Consider the following 20,845-nt stretch of genomic DNA (forward strand, 5'->3'; position numbering starts at 1 on the left):
TGCTTCCCACTAGCTATCTAGTTTACATTTGGTAGTGTATATATGCGCATGTCACTATCTCACTTCGTCTCAGCTTACCCTTCCCCCTCCCTGTGTCCTCAAGTCCACTCTCTACATATAAGTCTTTATTCCTGTCCTGCTCCTAGGTTCTTCAGAACCTTTTTTTTTTAGATTCCATATATATGTGTTGGCATATGGTATTTGCTTTTCTCTTTCTGACTTACTTCACTCCGTATGACAGACTCTAGGTCCATCCACCTCACTACAAATAACTCAATTTTGTTTCTTTTCATGGCTGAGTAATAATCCTTTGTATATATGTTCCACATCTTCTTTATCCATTCATCTGTCAATGGAAACTTAGGTTGCTTCCATGTCCATGCTATTGTAAATAGAGCTGCAGTGAACATTGTGGTACATGACTCTTTTTGAATTATGGTTTTCTCAGGGTATATGCCCAGTAGTGGGATTGCTGGGTCGTATGGTAGTTTTTAGTTTTTTTAGGAGCCTCCATACTGTTCTCCACAGTGACTGTATCAATTTACATACCTACCAACAGTGCAAGAGGGGTCCCTTTTCTCCACACCCTCTCCAGCATTTACTGTTTCTAGATTTTTTGATGATGGCCATTCTGACTGGTATGAGGTGATATCTCATTGTAGTTTTGATTTGCATTTCTCTAATGATTAGTGATGTTGAGCATCCTTTCATGTGTTTGTTGGCAATCTGTAGATCTTCTTTGGAGAAATGTCTGTTTAGATCTTCTGCCCATTTTTGGATTGGGTTGTTTGTTTTTTGGCTATTGAGCTGCATGAGCTGCTTGTGTATTTTGGAGATTAATCCTTTGTCAGTTGCTTCATTTGCAAATATTTTCTCCTGTTCTGAGGGTTGTCTTTTCGTCTTGTTCGTGGTTTCCTTTGCTGTGCAAAAGCTTTTAAGTTTCATTAGGTCCCATTTGTTTATTTTTGTTTTTATTTCCATTTCTCTAGGAGGTGGGTCAAAGAGGATCTTGCTGTGATTTATGTCATAGAGTGTTCTGCCTATGTTTTTCTCCAAGAGTTTCATAGTGTCTGGCCTTACATTTAGGTCTTTAATCAATTTTGAGTTTATATTTGTGTATGGTGTTAGGGAGTGTTCTAATTTCATTCTTTTACATGTAGCTGTCCAGTTTTCCCAGCACCACTTATTGAAGAGGCTGTCTTTTCTACATTGTATATTCTTGCCTCCTTTATAAAAGATAAGGTGACCATATGTGTGTGGGTTTATCTCTGGGCTTTCTATCCTGTTCCATTGATCTATATTTCTGTTTTTGTGCCAGCACCATACTGTCTTGATTACTGTCATATCTTTGCCTTCAAAATATAACCCTCTGTCTGTTCTGATAGTAATATAGATATCGCTTTCTATTAAGCCTTTCTATATGTTTTTTATTTCAATATTTTGGAAAGTCTTGTTCCAGGTACTTTTGTAGTAAGGCACCTGGAATGCTAGTTTAAGATGAAGATTCTTGAGGTCTGTATACAAAAGAAAACCTCTGATACTGAACCTCAGAATCTGATGGCTCTAATTTTCTATTCACAGAAAACTAAATGCTAGCCATGTAAGGGTTTATATTTTTTTCTTTTCCTAAACCTTTAATGGCTGTGATTTTCAAACAGCTATTTAGGGTTATTTGATTCAGTTTCTAAGAAATCTGCATTTTAATATTTATCCTAGGTAAATCTATTGCTACTTTCTATGTATCACACTTGGAAGTAATGCTTTAATGTAATTATTTTATAATATTAACCATCTGATACTATAGTAACTTGAATTGTTATTAAAAGCTTCAGAAGATTATACTTTCACATGTTTTTTTCAGTTAAAATATAATATACTGGAAAGCTGAATCCAAGTCATAAGCCTTTTTTGTATGAGCTGCAGAGACCAATAAAGTACTATTTATACTAAGAATTACATGAAAGCAGTAATTGATAACGGTTTCCAAGATTGATAGTCCTCCTAGAGAGTAGGAAAATATTCTGTTCCCTTGATTTTTATCTGATAAATTCATGGACACCCAGTTAGTGTAATGGGTGACCCTACACATGAGTGTAACAAATAGTGTGAAAAAAACAAATATAAGGCAAAGAGTCATATAAATTGAAAAAAAAAATGGTTTCTAGTAATTATCTTATGGATGACCTTTCTGTTGTTGTCTTACATAACAAATAACATAGGTATTTGCTATTCATAAAAGGTAGTTTCAAATGGTCTCTCACCTGCCTCAGGGGCCTGATACCGTGTACATTTAGTGATTTATTAATGCACACTTTTACATATCACAAAAAAGAGATTCAGCTCATATACATAAAATGCTGTCTGAATGTATTGAAGAGAATTTCAGAAAGTTGGAAGGGTTACTATTTTATCATAACCAGCATTTAAGGTTTGTTAAGAAAAAAAAAATCACTCGATCGACATTCATTTCCCTGGTATTTATTTTGTTTCATTTATCTAAAACACAATCCCTCAAACCATGTTCATTCTGTTCATATGTAATACACTTTATATATTTATTTGACTGAAATTAAAATACCACACTTTATTTGAATGACAACTGAGTGACAGGTGTTAAGTGTCTTCAGGGGAAAACTGTTTAACAAAAACATATTTTAAAATTTCCTATTGAATCAATCATTATTTCTAACACTAAAATTTTCATAGGAATGAAAGATGGATGAGTTGGTGATAAAGGCAAATAGTTTTTATGATATTATGAGGTTTTGCCTTGTTTTGTACCATGTTTGACAAACAGCAACATCTGTCTAAAATCTGTCAATATGATGGATGGGAAGCATAAATCACATTATCTTATGTCAACACTCCTCTCAGAACAATATTTTAACATTAATTCAGTGCTATGTCATGAATGTGACCCTTGGGAATAAGGAAAGACCATATAACATTCAGCTGGATCCTATTTACATAGTTATTTTTAACCTCTTTTGACGTAGGAAGTCAAAACTTAAAAAAAAAAAACCTCTCAAAAGATATAAACTATATCTCATACAGTTTGAAAGCTGTTAATATATACAAATGAAATTCTAAGCATATATGCTATTGTAAAGTCTATATCGACATTGACATTTCCTATGAAATCATATTCTGAAGGTAATGAAACGAAAGGATTCAATGTGCAAGTTTGGAGTTTTGGCTGACGTTTATTTGAATGCATTTATTAAAAGTTTATGCAATTGTAATACCTTCTTGACGCCAGTGTTAGAGCTGATGATTTTTAGTAATCTATAAAGTGTTCCAAAACATCACAAGCCTCCTGACCACTGAGAAGCATCACTGCAAATAATCAAATACCTTAAAAAAAATTTTTTTTTAACTGTAAGACAGAATTTTACCAATGTTTGTGAATACATTAAATGTGTCCTAAATGTATTTCATTAAAGCATTTTCTCATTTGTCAGAGTAGTCCTTTCTGTATGGGCAAGACAACTAGATTTTTAAATTTGCTTAGATACTATTTCTAAGGTTTTAACATTTATAGTTGAACCTTAATAAATTTATCCAGAATTTTGATTGCTATATCTGAGCTTCTCAGCCTCAATCTCCAAACTCATATACATTTGAAAGTGTTCGTTTTGTAACTCTGTGCTAGGATAGGATGACCTTTCCTGTCCATGACCCTGAAAGAGTCAATCCTAGACTATTCTTGTGTTAGAAGAAACATCGTCCCCTCATGCTCCTACTGAACTGAATTTTTTCACCACCTTGAATAAACCAGTTGAATTGCCTGCCCCTTAACATATAAGCATCTTATCTAGTGGAGTTTCTTTCTATTGCTTCTAAGTCTCTTCCGGTTATCCTGAAGCAGAGGTTAGTAGGGCATGCTCCTCTGATTGTTGTTCTGTCTAAAGGCATTTAGTCTCAATTCTCATGACACAAAATGAAGTGATATTCTGATAGTTTTAACCCCAATATGATGAATAGAACCACCACAAACATTAATCTAGGCACTGAAGCATTACTGTCATTAAATTTTTGTCTTTTTATTTTGTTTGCTCATTACTAAATCATCTTACTTAAATTACATTTGCCAGAAAGAAAAACAAAAGTCCATTTCACTTACCACCATGTAGTTTAAATGGCATTCTGCCTAATCATTCATGCAAAGAAGAGAACTTTGTTGTCAGTGGGTGTGATCACACCAAATAATTTATACACTCAAACTCTGTTTCACCTCACAGTACTTGTCTGTTTATTTAACCTTGATAATTATTCAATTTTTTTACCAAGGCTAGCTACACACATAAACCCACTTGAAGAAAATGATGATTTGATTAAATTCATTAATATGGTAACTAACGTATAGCTAAAATACAGTTTGGATTCAACTAAGTTATTTAAACCTTATTTTACCTTTTATCTTCCACGATAGATGTTTATATTCTCTGTCACAGCTTTTATCTCTAAAATCACAACATAGGAAAGGTTATAAAATTAGGTAAAGATTAATTTTATGTCTTGTAAATCCTGATTTAACTCTAACAGTCCTCCTAGCTTTACCTAAGAATGGCAAGTGACTCAAACTACCAGGCCAATCTGGAATTCCCAAGACAAGACATATATTAGGTCAGGTAGGACAAGCCTCTATGATGGATTGGCTATTACTCTGAGATGAATGAAACTATGTTTCAAGTGAGTCTAGATGTTCCCTTAATGTCCTTATTGAAATTACGAATAAGGCTGCATTCACTTACTGAATCATAAAGGTGGCAATAATCTTGGATATAAAAAAATAAGAATTTAGCCTAAGCCCTACTCACTTCAAGACCTGAGTCACAGCAAACAGTTTAAGAGGATGAATGACTCAAAGCAACATACCACTCAGGATTCCTTCCAACTAAGGAAGCTAGCAAAGCGAGGAGGGGTTTGGCATCAGACAGAACCCAAATTCATAACCCTGCTCTGCCGTGTACTAGGTGTGTGTCTTTGGGCCAGCCACCTAAGCTCTCTGCACCTCAGTTCTAACCTGTAAAATGAGCATGGTCACTGTTCTTAAATCACGGAATCATTGTAAGGACACAGTAAGGTATCACAGGGGAGGAACGTGGAACAATTCCGGACACAGAGAAAGTGCTCAATAAATGTCAGCATTCATTAAAAAAAATAATAATAATAAGATATAAGGTACTGGGAGGCATGGTAATATAAATGGGGAAATCTGCATAACTTTGTTGAACCAATTTATTCCCAAGATAAATGAGAATAAAGAAACATTTGAATTTTATTTATAGAAATGTAAGACCAACATGTTCTTTCAAAATAGTCTTCTTGAGCTTGTTATAAATATATACAAGATAATATAAATGAAGAGCACAATACTGTTTAGTAATAACTGCAAGGAGGATCACAGGGATAGCCCATTTTTCCTATATAGAAAGCAATTCGAAAGGAAAGGTAAATTAATTTTAAGAGAAGATGTAAACATTATTATGTATGACCCACTCTCAATTCATCACTGCTTCCCACCCCCTCCAAATCTGAGAAACATGAATTATAAGAAAGTTACAAGAGGAATTATATCATTATTTAGGTGGAAAGTAGTGAGGAAAAATATAAACCTAACAATATTTTAAAAATAATTCATCTGTTAAGGGTGACAAGAGAGGAAGCCATATTGTGAGCTACTTGATACAGTAGATAGGTTTGTTCAATGTCTTTTTCCCCACTCTCCCTGGGCATAACTGATGACAAGCAGATGACTGATTGTCATAAGTAAGTCCCTGCCTCAGCAACCACTGAGGAAGCAGTGTTAAGGAGCTCATTCAGTATTATGGACGCCAACATCAGAGCTAGAATCTTGCACCAAGATAATTAACATACCCTAAATGGATTCAGGTACATCTCTTAATTACAACTGTTAGCAAAGTATGGAGACAATATGTTTCTCAGCCATCTAGATGGTTTCAAATAATGTCTCTAAATTGAGATAATGCCAAATAGGAATGGGGGTTCTTTCTTTACTTCAATTTCTTTGTGGCCAACCGAAAACTCAATTAATAGTGTGACTTATTAAAACCAAATATCGTATATTAACTCATATACGTGGAATCTAGAAAAATGGTACAGGTGAACTGGTTTGCAGAAATAGAGACACAGATGTAGAGAACAAATGTATAGACACCAAGGGGGGAAAGCGGGGGGATGGAGGGGGTGGTGGGATGAATTCGGTGATTGGGAATGACATATATACACTAATATGTATAAAATAAATAACTAATAAGAACCTGCTGTATAAAAAAATAAATTAATTAAAATTTTAAAAAAATAGTGTGACTTATTGCCAACCTTCTGATATTCTAATTTTCTGGCCTTATTCATTGTATCCTATGGTGTGTCAGTGACAGCACCTCCAGCATAAATCCTAAGGCAGTAATACATGATTTGATTCATTGCTGTGGGCCCCTGGGAGCATTTTTATTATCCTAAAATTCAAAGAAAAAAAATCTCAGGAGAATGTGTTGTTTCCTTACGCATTCAAGATTGAGGTAAAGACAGAAAAAATTTGAAAGTAAAAGTTATCAGTTATTTCTTTAAAACACTTGGAGCTGCTTGGATGAAAGCTGGTGATTCTACGAAGAAAATTTTCAAAATCAGGTAATTGTGGCCAGTTCATTGCTAACTTCCATGGCATATCTTGATTTACAATAAAGATAAGTCCTATTAGGGAGAAAGGCATTTAAAAAGAAGACATTTCTTAGAATTATGCTTAAGAGGAAGAACAGCATGTCAGGTGAAGCATATGCAAAGTACTGCCTTCAGCATAAAAGCTGAAGTCACAAATAAATCACACTAGGACAGAACAAGTCCTATGATCCATATCACTAAAAGCCATTTTACCACCTTCTGAGTGTCAAGATCATTGTTACTCTTATCAATTGCTCACAGAGTTTACATTAACAATTTATTAAAAACACAGGCAAATTGAAAGTGTTAAACTCTTAGGGAAATGGTAGCAACCTTATCATCCTTAGGGCGCTGATAAAAACCCACTGCACCCAAGGGAAACAGAAGCAGTCATTCTACCTCTGGGAGTGGAACAAGCATATGTGCTGGACTGAGCTACACCGGGAGCACCAAACAGACACACCCCGCAGACCAGGGCCATGTTGCAGCCTAAGACAAAGGCTTAAATAGAGGTACAGTATAAAGACCAGCCTAAAGCTGGGAGGGTAGAGTAGGAGTTAAAGGAAAAAAAAAAAAAAAAGAAAGAAGGAAAGAAAGAACCTTGGCAAGCCAGCCCCCACCTTAAATACAGTATCACTAAAGAAGCTGAAGACTGGTGAACTAAGGGTAATCACAGCAACCACAAACTCAAACCCAGCCCAACTCTTAATTTGATTAACTCCTCACCCCACATGTTAAAAGCCTAGCAGAAAACACACCCAGTTCCAGGCATAAAACTCTTTAGCTTAATTGTATTTGCAAAATCCCCTCATCTTTACCACACATGGTAATATAATCACAGGACTAAAATCCCATCACATTCATAGATGCCACACTCAGAGAGCCAAAGGGAGAGTATTATACAACAATGTGAGTCACCAGGGGGCATCTTAGAATTCTGCCTATCACAGTAAGCAAACCACTTATGTCAAAATCTAAGACATAGTAGACACATTGATTGGCTCCTATTCCCATTAACACCAGGACAGAGCAAGTACAACAGCATTAAGGGCTGCTCCTTTATATACTTAAAGATTGTGGTCAATCCAAATTTTAATACAAAATAATAATCTCTGGCTCTTGTATAAATCCCTGGAACCAAACCTAAAAAGAATTTCACTAAAGGTAAAAAATTACACTTATGTATCTCTTTTATTACTTGAAAAACAACCATCAAGTGATTCCTATCATTCATGAAAGGAGTAGTTACTAAACATTGCAGGATGAAAGATTAGTCATCAGTCCAATTAGCATCCATATTTTTATACTTGGACTAATTCTATTGCACATTTGGAATTTGAAGCCACAGTTACTAAATGTGCCATTTGCATGCTATTACTTTATCTAAATAACTATAAATATTTAAGATCTTTCTATGTGTAAAAGGTAATCCAAATACCATATTCCACAATAATATTCACTCACACTTTATTAGTAAAATATTTAGCATGCTAAAGGGAAATTACCCATCAGCTAATGAAGGATACATGGTGGTCAGGCAAAGAGTCAGGTTTTTAAATATATATATATATATATATATATATATATATATATATATATATATAAAACATTACATGAATTTTTAAATTTAAAATATCATAAGCAGAAAACAAAACTATTCAATATGTGTTCAGAGAAAAAACAGGCATTTTGCAATTGAAATGATCACAAAAGGCTTCATATAAGTGGCATTAGTCAGGAATTTTAGGATGGTGTGATTCGTATAATTAGAAGGGGGAAAAAGAACATTCCATCTGAAAGGAACAACCTTGATAATCTAATAAAGAAGGAAAGCATAAATCATATTTGGGAAGTAACAACTTGACTAGGAATAATAATAGGGAATTATTACTATGATTTATGTGGGAGACAATTTAACCACCACTTCCTCAAGAAAAAATCTAATGGAAGAGACAAAAGGTGAAAGTTCTAGGTATTAGTAAGGTACTAAAAGTATAGTTTGAAAGAACTTTAACAATGGACTTAATACTCTTTGTAAAGCAATATTCACTATTTTTTTTTGCAGTGTTAAGAAGTCAGATGGATTTGTGGGATTGAGGACAGAGCAAAAGTTGTAAATTAACATTTTTGGAATATAAAACATAATTTTGAAGATAATAAAGGGATTTATGGAGGCAACAGGGCCAAAATATGGTGAGAGAATACATTTGTCATTGAAACTATTAAAGATACTTTTTTTTTCCTCCCTTCAATATCCAGTAACCTAAGATAAGAATGAAATAAAGCAGTAGGGTTTTACCCAAAACAAGTGCTTGGCCCCTGTCAAAAGTAAAAACTGTTTGAAAGGCAATTAAATCAGACAGATGCTAAGAATCTATGAAAATTGAGAAGGGTAAATATGAAGAATGGTCAACAAAGAAAGAGAATCATATATTAGGGGGTTGTAGTTATAATTTCAAGGTAAAAGAGCTTGGAGATAGAGTGCTTTTAAGCAGTGGTGAGATCTAAGGTTAGGTCTAACTATAAATATTTCAAGCACCATAGACACTAAAGCTACTTGAGGTGTACAAAGACCTGCAAGGTCAAAGAATTGAGAGAATCATCAACAGCTTAATTAAAGTCACTGAAATATTGGCAGAGTGGAATGGAAAATTATAACCAGGTGCACTAATAACTGAATATAATGGAAAAAGGTGACTAGATAATATCAATATAGTTTTAAACATTACCATAAAAGTTGTTGGTATGAACTTCAAAGGAAAAGGTGTTGAAATATTGAGAGGCCTAATGATAATTCTGAAGAATCAGTGGAGAGCACTGAATTTGTCAACTCCTATTCTTCATCTTAAGAAATGGTGGCTAGAGCAGGACAAAAAATAAGACATTTAATCATGATGTGTACTACATGGACTGTATAATGAATATGATAGAAATTAAACTGTGAAACAATTAGAAAGCATGATTCTTATCCACTAGTACTTAAAGACAATGAAGGAGTCTCTAAGCATAAAATGTTTATATGGGAAAGTCATGGCTTATTTATGACAAATACTTTGAAGGAAAGTTTAAGTGAAAAGGTACAGAATAATATAACAAGAAGTTCAGGAAACAGACAAAGAGAATTCTTGATCAAGACAAAGAAGTAATTTGGAAGAAAGTAAGCAAAGGACACTTTCAGAATAACCAGACTATAGTTGTTGACAGCCAATTGGACATAGTATCTTGTACACTAATCTTTTAAGTGCTGGATTCATTGAACAATATCTATATACAAATTTTTCTGTATCTTGCCATCAAATATCACCTGGCCCTGGGAGTTCCAAAAACTCTTTGAGGAGATTCTAATAATTGTATAATGAAGTGAAGAGAGCAGATGATTCACTACTCTTGTCTACTATAAGCAACTTCCTTATTTTAAATTTCATGGCTGTATTCTGAAAGTGGTGATATTTTAGATGAAGTTACCAAGTAGAATGTTGGACAATTACACCATACTACATAAAGGATGAGTGTTGGAAAAAGAATAAAGTAAAATATACTCTTTTATTTTCTATATTTAATTGATGTAAAAGATAATTTTGTCCAAAGTAATAATAGTAACAATATTTATTGTTTATAGTATATGTAAAAGTTAAACAATGTCATGCAAGGGAGGAACTATGAATATTCTGTCATAAGGAACATGAACTACATGTGTGATTCACTTTTAAAGCTTTTGTAAACACAGTTAAAAAGACTATATAGTCCATACCAAATATAGAATGATATATAAAAATTGTAAACCTACAAATTTCATCTTCTTCATTAAAAGATGAATGTAACAGAAGAGCTCCTGTCATCAGAGTTCACATGATTCCAAATTCATTTGCTTTTAAAATCATAATTCTACAGGTGCATTTGTGAGACTAAAATGTTACTATATTTTATGCTACATTATTGTTATGATTATTTAAGCTGAATTTATAGAAGTTTAGTTTTCTACTTTTCATAAAATTTTATTAACATACAGCCATCAGTCAATGACGAGAGAATAATCCAAAAGCAGTTCTTGCCTGAGAGGAATTTTCATCAAACTGCAGCCTTTTAACCTAGAGACATGTATTTGAGGGTACATTTTGTAAGATATTACCAATCAAAGTCATCTATCTGTAGTGTTAATTAATAAGTGCTTTTTTTATAATAAATTGTGCAGAAAGTATGACTAAAGACCTGAAAAACTAAATGCCAATGTGTTCTTAGATAAAATTCATGATATATATAATTACAGAAAAGGAAACATCAAAGATAAAGTGTCATCACTCTTTTAATTACCATAAATATGTTTGTAATCACTGGAATTTCTGAAATATTATGTATGGGGGAAGGATTATTTAAAACAGACTCTTGAAGGAACACATAGAATTGTATAATTTCTTTGCAATTACTTAAAGTTAGTGAAAGTTTTTAATCCCTTTACAGATAAATAAAATTATTTTATAATGCAAAATGTAGCAGCATAATACAGTAGTACATAACAAAATAATAAAACCCATAGCCTTAAAATGAAAATTTCATCACTGATTCTGTAAGCATAATCAAGTTTTTATTTTTTATAAATTGACTGAATCTGAGGTGTTGCTTAAGAAAAACCAATTACTGTTCACAGGCACATCTTATAAATGCACAGCATACATATATCATAGACTATATACAACTTTTTCTATTATGAAAGACATGGGTTTTATAGATTTATGTTACAGTGTAAAATCTGTTGAAACATCACAACAATTGAAGCAGGTCAAGACCTGTCCTTAGGGCTAACTTTTGAAGTCAAAGAAGTTCTCAATAACTGGGGAAGACACAAACCTCCAGAATCACAAGCAACATTTTTTTCACAATTCTTCAAGAAAATTGATAGTACCTCTAACTTCATGAAAAGTTTAGGCTGCTGTCATTAAAGAGGATAATAAATAGCTATATTTAGTGAATAGAGTTGAACAACATCATTCAAGTAAATATGTGCAATCACTGATAAATTAATAACTATAAATTATTTAAAAAATGAATGAACATCACCAGATTTGTTTCTTCAATGAAGAAAGATGAAACATTTGCTCACAAGATTCAAACACGTAACTCTATCATCAGAATTTGTAGCTTTAATTTTAAATACTACTGTTTAGAAATAAATTATTTATTTAAGGAGAAATTACACACCATGATCTTTTCCACACGTAATTCCAAATATAGAAAACAGAGTAGAGAGTAACTGGTCTTTTAACCAGTGTGTATTATTCAGGGATAAGAGAACCGATGAAGCTGAAGTAGGCATTTCAAAGTAATACTGTTGTAAAATTTTGTAGTAATAATAATAATAAATAAAAATAAATAATTCAGGCACTCCCTCTTGCGAGAGCACCAGAATCACAACTAACTGCTGATCAATCAATCATCGACAGGAAGACACTGGAACTCACCAAAAAAGACAGCTTACATCCAAAGACAAAGGAGAAGCCACAATGACATAGTAGGAGGGGCGCAATAAGAATAAAATCAAATCCCATAACTGCTGGGTGGGTGACTCACACACTGGAGAATACTTATACCACAGAAGTCCACCCACTGGAGTGAAGGTTCTGAGCCCCATGTCACGCTTCCCAACCTGGGGGTCCAGCAACGGGAGGAGGAATTCCTAGAGACTCACACATTGAAGGCTAGTTCAACAGGACTGGGGGAAACAGAGACGCCACTCTTGGAGGGCAAACACAAAGTAGTGTGTGCATTGGGACCCAGAGGAAGGAGCAGTGACCCCACAGGAGACTGAACCAGACCTACCTGCTAGTGTTGGAGGGTCTCCTGCAGAGGCAGGGGATGGCTGTTTCTCACCGAGAGGACAAGGACACTGGCAGCAGAAGTTCTGGGAAGTACTCCTTGGCATGAGCCCTCCCAGAGTCTGCCATTAACCTCACAAAAGAGCCCAGGTAGGCTCCAGTGTTGGATGGCCTCAGGCCAAACAACCAGCATGGAGGGAACCCAGCCCCACCCATCAGCAGACAAGTGGATTAAAATTTTACTGAGCTCTGCCCACCAGAACAGTCAGCTCTATCCACCACCAGTCCCTCCCATCAGGAAACTTGCACAAACCTCTTAGATAGCCTCATCCACCAGAGGGCAGACAGTAGAAGCAAGAAGAACTACAATCCTGCAGCCTGTGGAACAAAACTCACATTCACAGAAAAATAGACAAGATGAAAAGGCAGAGGACTATGTACCAGATGAAGGAACAAGATAAAACCCCAGAAAAACAACTAAATGAAGTGGAGATAGGTAACCTTCCAGAAAAAGAATTCAGAATAATGATAGTGAAGATGATACAGGACCTTGGAAAAAAAAAGGAGGCAAAGATCGAGAAGATGCAAGAAATGTTTAACAAAGACCTATAAGAATTAAAGAACAAACAAACAGAGATGAACAATACAATAACTGAAATGAAAACTACACTAGAAGGAATCAGTAGTAGAATAACTAAGGCAGAAGAACGGATAAGTGACCTGGAAGACAGAATGGTGGAATTCACTGCTGTGGAACAGAATAAAGAAAAAAGAATGAAAAGAAATGAACACAGCCTAAGAGACCTCTGGGACAACATTAAAGGCAACAACATTCACATTATAGGGGTCCCAGAAGGAAAAGAGAGAGAGAGAAAGGACCCAAGAAAATATTTGAAGAGATTATATTCAAAAACTTCCCTAACATGGGAAAGGAAATAGCCACCCAAGTCCAGGGAGCACAGAGAGTCCCGTACAGAATAAACCCAAGGAGAAACACGTTGAGACACATAGTAATCAAATTGGCAAAAATTAAAGACAAAGAAAAATTATTGAAAGCAGCAAGGGAAAAATGACAAAAAACATACAAGGGAATTCCCATAAGGTTAACAGATGATTTTGAGGCAGAAACTCTACAAACCAGAAGGGAGTGGCATGACATATTTAAAGTGATGAAAGGGAAGAACCTACAACCCAGATTACTCTACCAGGCAAGGATCTCATCCAGATTCGATGGAGAAATCAAAAGCTTTACATACAAGCAAAAGCGAAGAGAATTCAGCACAACCAAACCAGCTCTACAACAAATGCTAAACGAACTTCGCTAAGTGGGAAATACAAGAGAAGAAAAGGACCTACAAAAACAAACCCAAAACAATTAAGAAAATGGTCATAGGAACACACGTATCAATAATTACCTTAAACGTGAATGGATTAAATGCTCCAACCAAAAGACACAGGCTCGCTGAATGGATACAAATACAAGACCCACATATATGCTATCTACAACAGATCCACTTCAGACCCAGGGACACATACAGGCTGAAAGTGAGGGGATGGAAAAAGATATTTCATGAAGATGGAAATCAAAAGAAAGCTGGAGTAGCAATACTCATATCAGATAAAATAGATTTTAAAATAAAAAATGTTGTGAGACAAGGAAAGACACTACATAATGATCAAGGGATCAAACCAAGAAGAAGATATAATAATTATAAATATATATGCACCCAACATAGGAGCACCTTAATACATAAGGCAACTGCTAACAGCTATAAAAGAGGAAATCGACCTTAACACAATAATAGTGGGGGACTTTAACACCTCACTTACATCAATGGACAGATAACCCAAACAGAAAATTAATAAGGAAACACAAGCTTTAAATGACACAATAGACAAGATAGATTTAATTGATATTTATAGGACATTCCATCCAAAAACAGCAGATTACACTTTCTTCTCAACTGTGCATGGAACATTCTCCAGGAAAGATCACATCTTGGGTCACAAATCAAGCCTCAGTAAATTTAAGAAAATGATATCATATCAAGCATCTTTTTGGACCACAACACTATGATATTAGAAATCAATTACAGGGAATAAAACGTAAAAAAACACAAACACGTGGAGGCTAAACAATACGTTACTAAATAACCAAGAGATCACTGAAGAAATCAGAGAGGAAATCAAAAAATACCTAGAGACAAATGACAATGAAAACACGACAATCCAAAACCTTATGGGATGCAGCAAAAGCAGTTCTAAGAGGGAAGTTTATAGCTATACAAGCCTACCTCAAGAAATAAAAAAAATCTCAAATAAACAATCTAACCTTACGCCTAAAGGAAGTAGAGAAAGAAGAACAAAAAAACCCCAAAGTTAGAAGAAGGAAAGAAATCATAAAGATCAGAGCGGAAATAAATGAAATAGAAACAGAGAAAATAGCAAAGATCAATAAAACTAAAAGCTGGTTCTCTGAGAAGATAAACAAAATTGATAAACCATTAGCCAGACTCATCAAGAAAAGGAGGGAGAGGACTCAAATCAATAAAATTAGAAATGTAAAAGGAGAAGTAACAACAGACACTGCAGAAATACAAAGCATCCTAAGAGACTACTACAAGCAACACTATGACAATAAAATGGACAACCTGGAAGAAATAGACAAATTCTTAGAAAGGTATAACCTTCCAAGACTGAACCATGAAGAAATAGAAAATATGAACAGACCAATCACAAGTAATGAAATTGAAACTGTGATTAAAACTCTTACAACAAACAGAAGTGCAGGACCAGATGGCTTCACAGGTGAATTCTATCAAACATTTAGAGAAGAGCTAACACCCATCCTTCTCAAACTCTTCCAAAAAATTGCAGAGCAAGGAACACTCCCAAACTCATTCTATGAGGCCACCATCATCCCAATACCAAAACCAGACAAAGATACCATAAAAAAAGAAAATTACAGACCAATATCACTGATGAATATAGATGCAAAAATCCTCAACAATACGAGCAAACAGAATCCAACAACACATTAAAAGGATCATACACCATGATCAAGTGGGATTTATCCCAGGGATGCAAGGATTCTTCAATATATGCAAATCAATCAATGTGATATACCATATTAACAAACTGAAGAATAAAACCATATGATCATCTCAATAGATGCAGAGGAAGATTTGACAAAATTCAACACATATTTATGATAAACACTCTGCAGAAAGTGGCCATAGAGGGAACCTACCTCTACATAATAAAGGCCATATATGACAAACCCACAGCAAACATCATTCTCAACGGTGAAAAACTGAAAGCAGTTCCTCTAAGATCAGGAACAAGACAAGGTTGTCCACTCTCACCACTATTATTCAACATAGTTGTGGAAGTCCTAGCCATGGCAATCAGAGAAGAAAAAGAAATACAAATTGGAAAAGAAGAAGTAAAACTGTCACTGTTTGCAGATGACATGATACTATACATAGAGAAGCCTAAAGATGCCACCAGAAAACTACTAGATCTAATCAATGAATTTGGTAAAGTTGCAGGATACAAAATTAATGCATAGAAATTTCTTGCATTCCTATACACTAACAACGAAAAATCTGAGAGAAATTAAGGATACACTCCCATTTACCACTGAAACAAAACAAATAAAATACCTAGGAATAAACCTACCTAGGGAGACAAAAGACCTGTATGCAGAAAACTATAAGACACTGATGAAAGATATTAAGATGATACAAACAGATGGAGAGACATACCATGTTCTTGGATTGGAAGAATAAATATTGTGAAAATGACTATACTACCCAAAGCAATCTACAGATTCAGTGCAATCCCTATCAAATTACCAATGGCATATTTTACAGAACTAGAACAAAAATCTTAAAATTTGTATGGAGACACAAAAGACCCTGAAGAGCCAAAGCAATCTTGAGAAAGAAAAACAGAGCTGGAGGAATCAGACTCCCTGACTTCAGACTATACTACCACCTGCAGCAATCAAGACAATATGGTACTGGAACAGAAAGAGAAATATAGGTCAATGGAACAGGATAGAAAGCCCAGAGATAAACCCACACACCGATGGTCAACTAATCTATGACAAAGGAAGCAAGGATATACGATGGAGAAAATAGTCTCTTCAATAAGTGGTGCTGGGAAAACTGGATAGCTACATGTATAAGAATGAAATTAGAACAATCCCTAACACCATACACAAAAGTATACTCAAAATGAATTAGAGACCTAAATGTAAAGCCGGACACTATAAAATTCTTAGAGGAAAACATAGGAAGAACACTCTTTGACATAAATCACAGCAAGATCTTTTTTGATCCACCTCCTAGAGTAATGGAAATAAAAACAAAAATAAACAACTGGGACCTAATGAAACTTAAAAGCTTTTCCAAAGCAAAGGAAACTACAAACAAGATGAAAAGACAACCCTCAGAATGGGACAAAATATTTGCAAATGAATCAATGGACAAAGGATTAATCTCCAAAATATATAAACAGCTCATGCAACTCAATATTAAAAAAACAAACAATCCAATCCAAAAATGGGCAGAAAACCTAAATAGACATTGCTCCAAAGAAGACATACAGATGACCAAGAAGACCATGAAAAGCTGCTCAACATCACAAATTATTAGAGAAATGCAAATCAAAACTACAATGAGGTATCACCTCACACCAGTTAGAATGGGCATCATCAGAAAATCTACAAACAACAAATGCTGGAGAGGGTGTGGAGAAAAGGGAACCCTCTTGCACTGTTGGTGGGAATGTAAATTGATACAGTCACTATGGAGAACAATATGGAGGTTCCTTAAAAAACTAAAAATCGAATAACCATATGACCCAGCAATCCCACTACTGGGCATATACCCAGAGAAAACCATAATTCAAAAAGACACATGCACCCCAATATTCATTGCAGCACTATTTACAATAGCCAGGTCATGGAAGCAACGTACATGCCCATTGACAGACGAATGCAAAGAAGATGTGGTACATATATACAGTGGAATATTAACCATAAAAACGAACAAAATTGGGTCATTTGTAGAGACGTGGATGAATCTAGAGACTGTCATACAGAGTGAAGTAAGTCAGAAAAAGAAAAACAAATATCGTATATTAACACACATATGTGGAACCTAGAAAAATGGTACAGATGAACTGGTTTGCAGTGCAGAAATAGAGACACAGATGTAGAGAACAAACGTATGGACACCAAGGGGGGAAAGTGGCGGGGGGGTGGTGGTGGTGGTGTGATGAATTGGGAGATTGGGATTGACATATATACACTAATATGCATAAAATGGATAACTAATAAGAACCTGCTGTATAAAAAAATAAATAAAATTCAAAATATGTATAAATAAATAAATAATTCTGGTGCTAAACAAAATAAATAGATAAATCAAAGGCAGTAGTCACATGAGGTAATTTATAATTTTATATGTTCTTTGATACTGATATTGGAAGTTGCAGAACATTCAAATCAGACTCACAAGATTCAGAGATCTTACCCAGGATAAAATTGACTAATAATTTCAGAAGCAGTTCAATGTGCTATTTGAGCCATAACCTAGTTATATTTAATACATTTGTATTCTCCATATATATGAATATATGTAAGGCAAATATATATGAAGCAGAAGGTGTAATACTCATCATTTTTACTGGTTACATTATTATTTAGAAAATCATATAATTTAAAAATTAATAATAGTTCATCATAATCTTTAATAATACATTTTTCTAACATGACACTTGAGTGAATTCAGTTAACTTTTTAGGACTCTTTAAACAGTAAATACACCTTATTTTATTTTGCTTAGCCTTTACAGTCTTTTAAAATAATTGTTATTCAGTTAAAAATATGATATTTAGGTTCTGTGAATTTGAGATATAGATCTTCCACAAAACATTTACCAGTATAGTTCTATTTCATTGTGTCTAATACTTTGTATTTTCTGGAGACACATAATGGAGTTTTTGTTTCTGGCTTCTTGTGATACTTCAGATGTACGTTTAATTGTATTTGTGTTTCCATTGCTTAAATTTCTTTTTGTTCACTTCTCAAATGCCCTTTTTAAATTTAAGAAAAATCTTTTTTCAACATGATTTAAAGTTGGCCTTTTTTTTTTACTAATTTGGGTCATTGCATCAATTTCTGTCAGTTTAAATGGACCTTTTGTTTCCCAGGTGAAGTGGCACTGAGCAGACATTGGCTTATATGAACACTTTTTCAGGTCAATCTTTTCTTAAAGACCAATTCTGTTAAATATCCTCAGAATTCCTCTTATACTTTATGAGTCCTTCTATTGTCAGTGGCAACATTCTATAAAAATAGTTCACTTTTTATATCCATGTTATTTTATCGAAAATTAAATAAATATGATGTTAATTTACAAAAGAAAAAATCTAATACAAGGAATATATTAGGAGTATTATTATCAAGTAAAACAATTTTTCCCTTCATTTGTTTTTTTCAGCCAGTATATAAGTACTTAATATTTTTATGGCATTGTGTGGAGTATAGACCCAAAACGTGAATAAGAAGTGAAACGTGCTCTCTAGGATCTTTGTCTAATAATAGAGATTAAATATATTCACAAACATACAATATAGAAGGTCATACAACATAAGAGAATAATATATATCACCCGTGGGAACTGATCCACAGGTGATAGGGATCAATACAGTTTCTATACCTTTCAGTTTTTGTGCATTGCTCAAGTTACTGCATATACTTTCAGCAGGCAGTCAAATACCTTCACCTTATGGAATGCCTTGGACATAAACTGTCAAAAAACCCAGGCTTTTCCTGGTCTGAAGAGACTGAAGCTATTAGTTGGAATGGCAATACTCTTTTGAATTCTAAATTATAACCAGTCAAAGTAATATTTTGTAACAACATCATACATTGGTTGTGATTTAGTGACAGGACCATGGATATTCTAAGAAATGTTCAGTAAAATGAGGCACAAAGTCATGGCAATAACAGTAATTAATTAACAGCCTTAAGAATGTAGGGCTAGAGGTTCTAATCATACATCTGCCTTTGTCATATTGTACTCTCAGTACACAATCTCTTTTGCAGATTATTTTTCCTATCAAGTTTCCTTGAGTGCTATGTTCTCAGGCTTCTTCTCTATGCCCATCCATCTGACTCTGCTTTCTGCCCCTTAGGGAACTTGCCCACACTCATATTGCTATAGGCAGAATCAAAACTGGCCCCCAGAATTCCTGCCTCTTGGTGTATATACCCCATATAATTCCTTCCCCTTGAGTGTGGGCTGGACCTGTGGAACAATGGGATATCACTCCCCTGATTATGTTATATAGCCAAAGGGATTTTGAAGATATATTTAAGTTCTCTTATCAGCTGACATTGAGTTCATCAAAAGGAAGAGATTCTCCTGCTGGCCTTGAGGAAAGAAACTGTCCTGGTGTAGAGAGGGCCATATAGAAGGAAATGGAGGATGACACCTTAGAAGTGAGAGCAACCCTAATTGACAGCTGGGTAGATAATGGGTACCAGAGTCCTACAACCTTAGAAACTAAATTATACAACAACCAGTGATATTAAAGGAGATCCCTGAGACTCAGATGTGATTGTATCCTTGGCCAATATCTTGATGTTGGCTTTGATAAAGACTTGATAGAAACACTGATAGAGAACTATTTGAGCCCTGCACAGTCGTCTGACCTATGGAACTGTGAGATAATAAGTGGACATTTTTGAAGCTGCTAAATTTTTAGTGATTTGTTATTCAGCATAGAAAACTAATATACATAGTTTTATATTGCAAGCCCGAACCTAATGAATCCCAAGCATAAGAGGACACAGAACTCCAGAACAATATTCGGTGTTATCCTATCATCTCTATTTGCATGGTCTAAAGATGGTTACAAACAAACATGTGTCAAACAGAATCCATTATCTCACCTCCAATCAAACCCTGCACCTTGTTCCTCTATTCAGTGAATAGTTCCACTTTCTTTCATTCAAGCCAGAAATACGAGAACATGGAAATCATTTAAGATTCCACTCTCTCTCACTCATTCTCTGTACCCAGTTAAACATTGAATCCTATGCATTTTTCTACTTTAATATTTCTTTTTTAACCACTTATTTGCTATATATTTATTTATTTATTTTAACATCTTTATTGGAGTATAATTGCTTTACATTGTTGTGTTAGTTGCTACTGTATAACAAAGTGAATCAGCTATACGTACACATATATCCCCACATTCCCTCCCTCTTGTGTCTCCAACCCACCCTCCCTATCACACTCCTCTCGGTGGTCACAAAGCATGAGCTGATC

This window comes from Balaenoptera ricei, chromosome 3 (genome assembly GCF_028023285.1).
Source record: "Balaenoptera ricei isolate mBalRic1 chromosome 3, mBalRic1.hap2, whole genome shotgun sequence".
Lineage (NCBI taxonomy): Eukaryota > Metazoa > Chordata > Mammalia > Artiodactyla > Balaenopteridae > Balaenoptera > Balaenoptera ricei.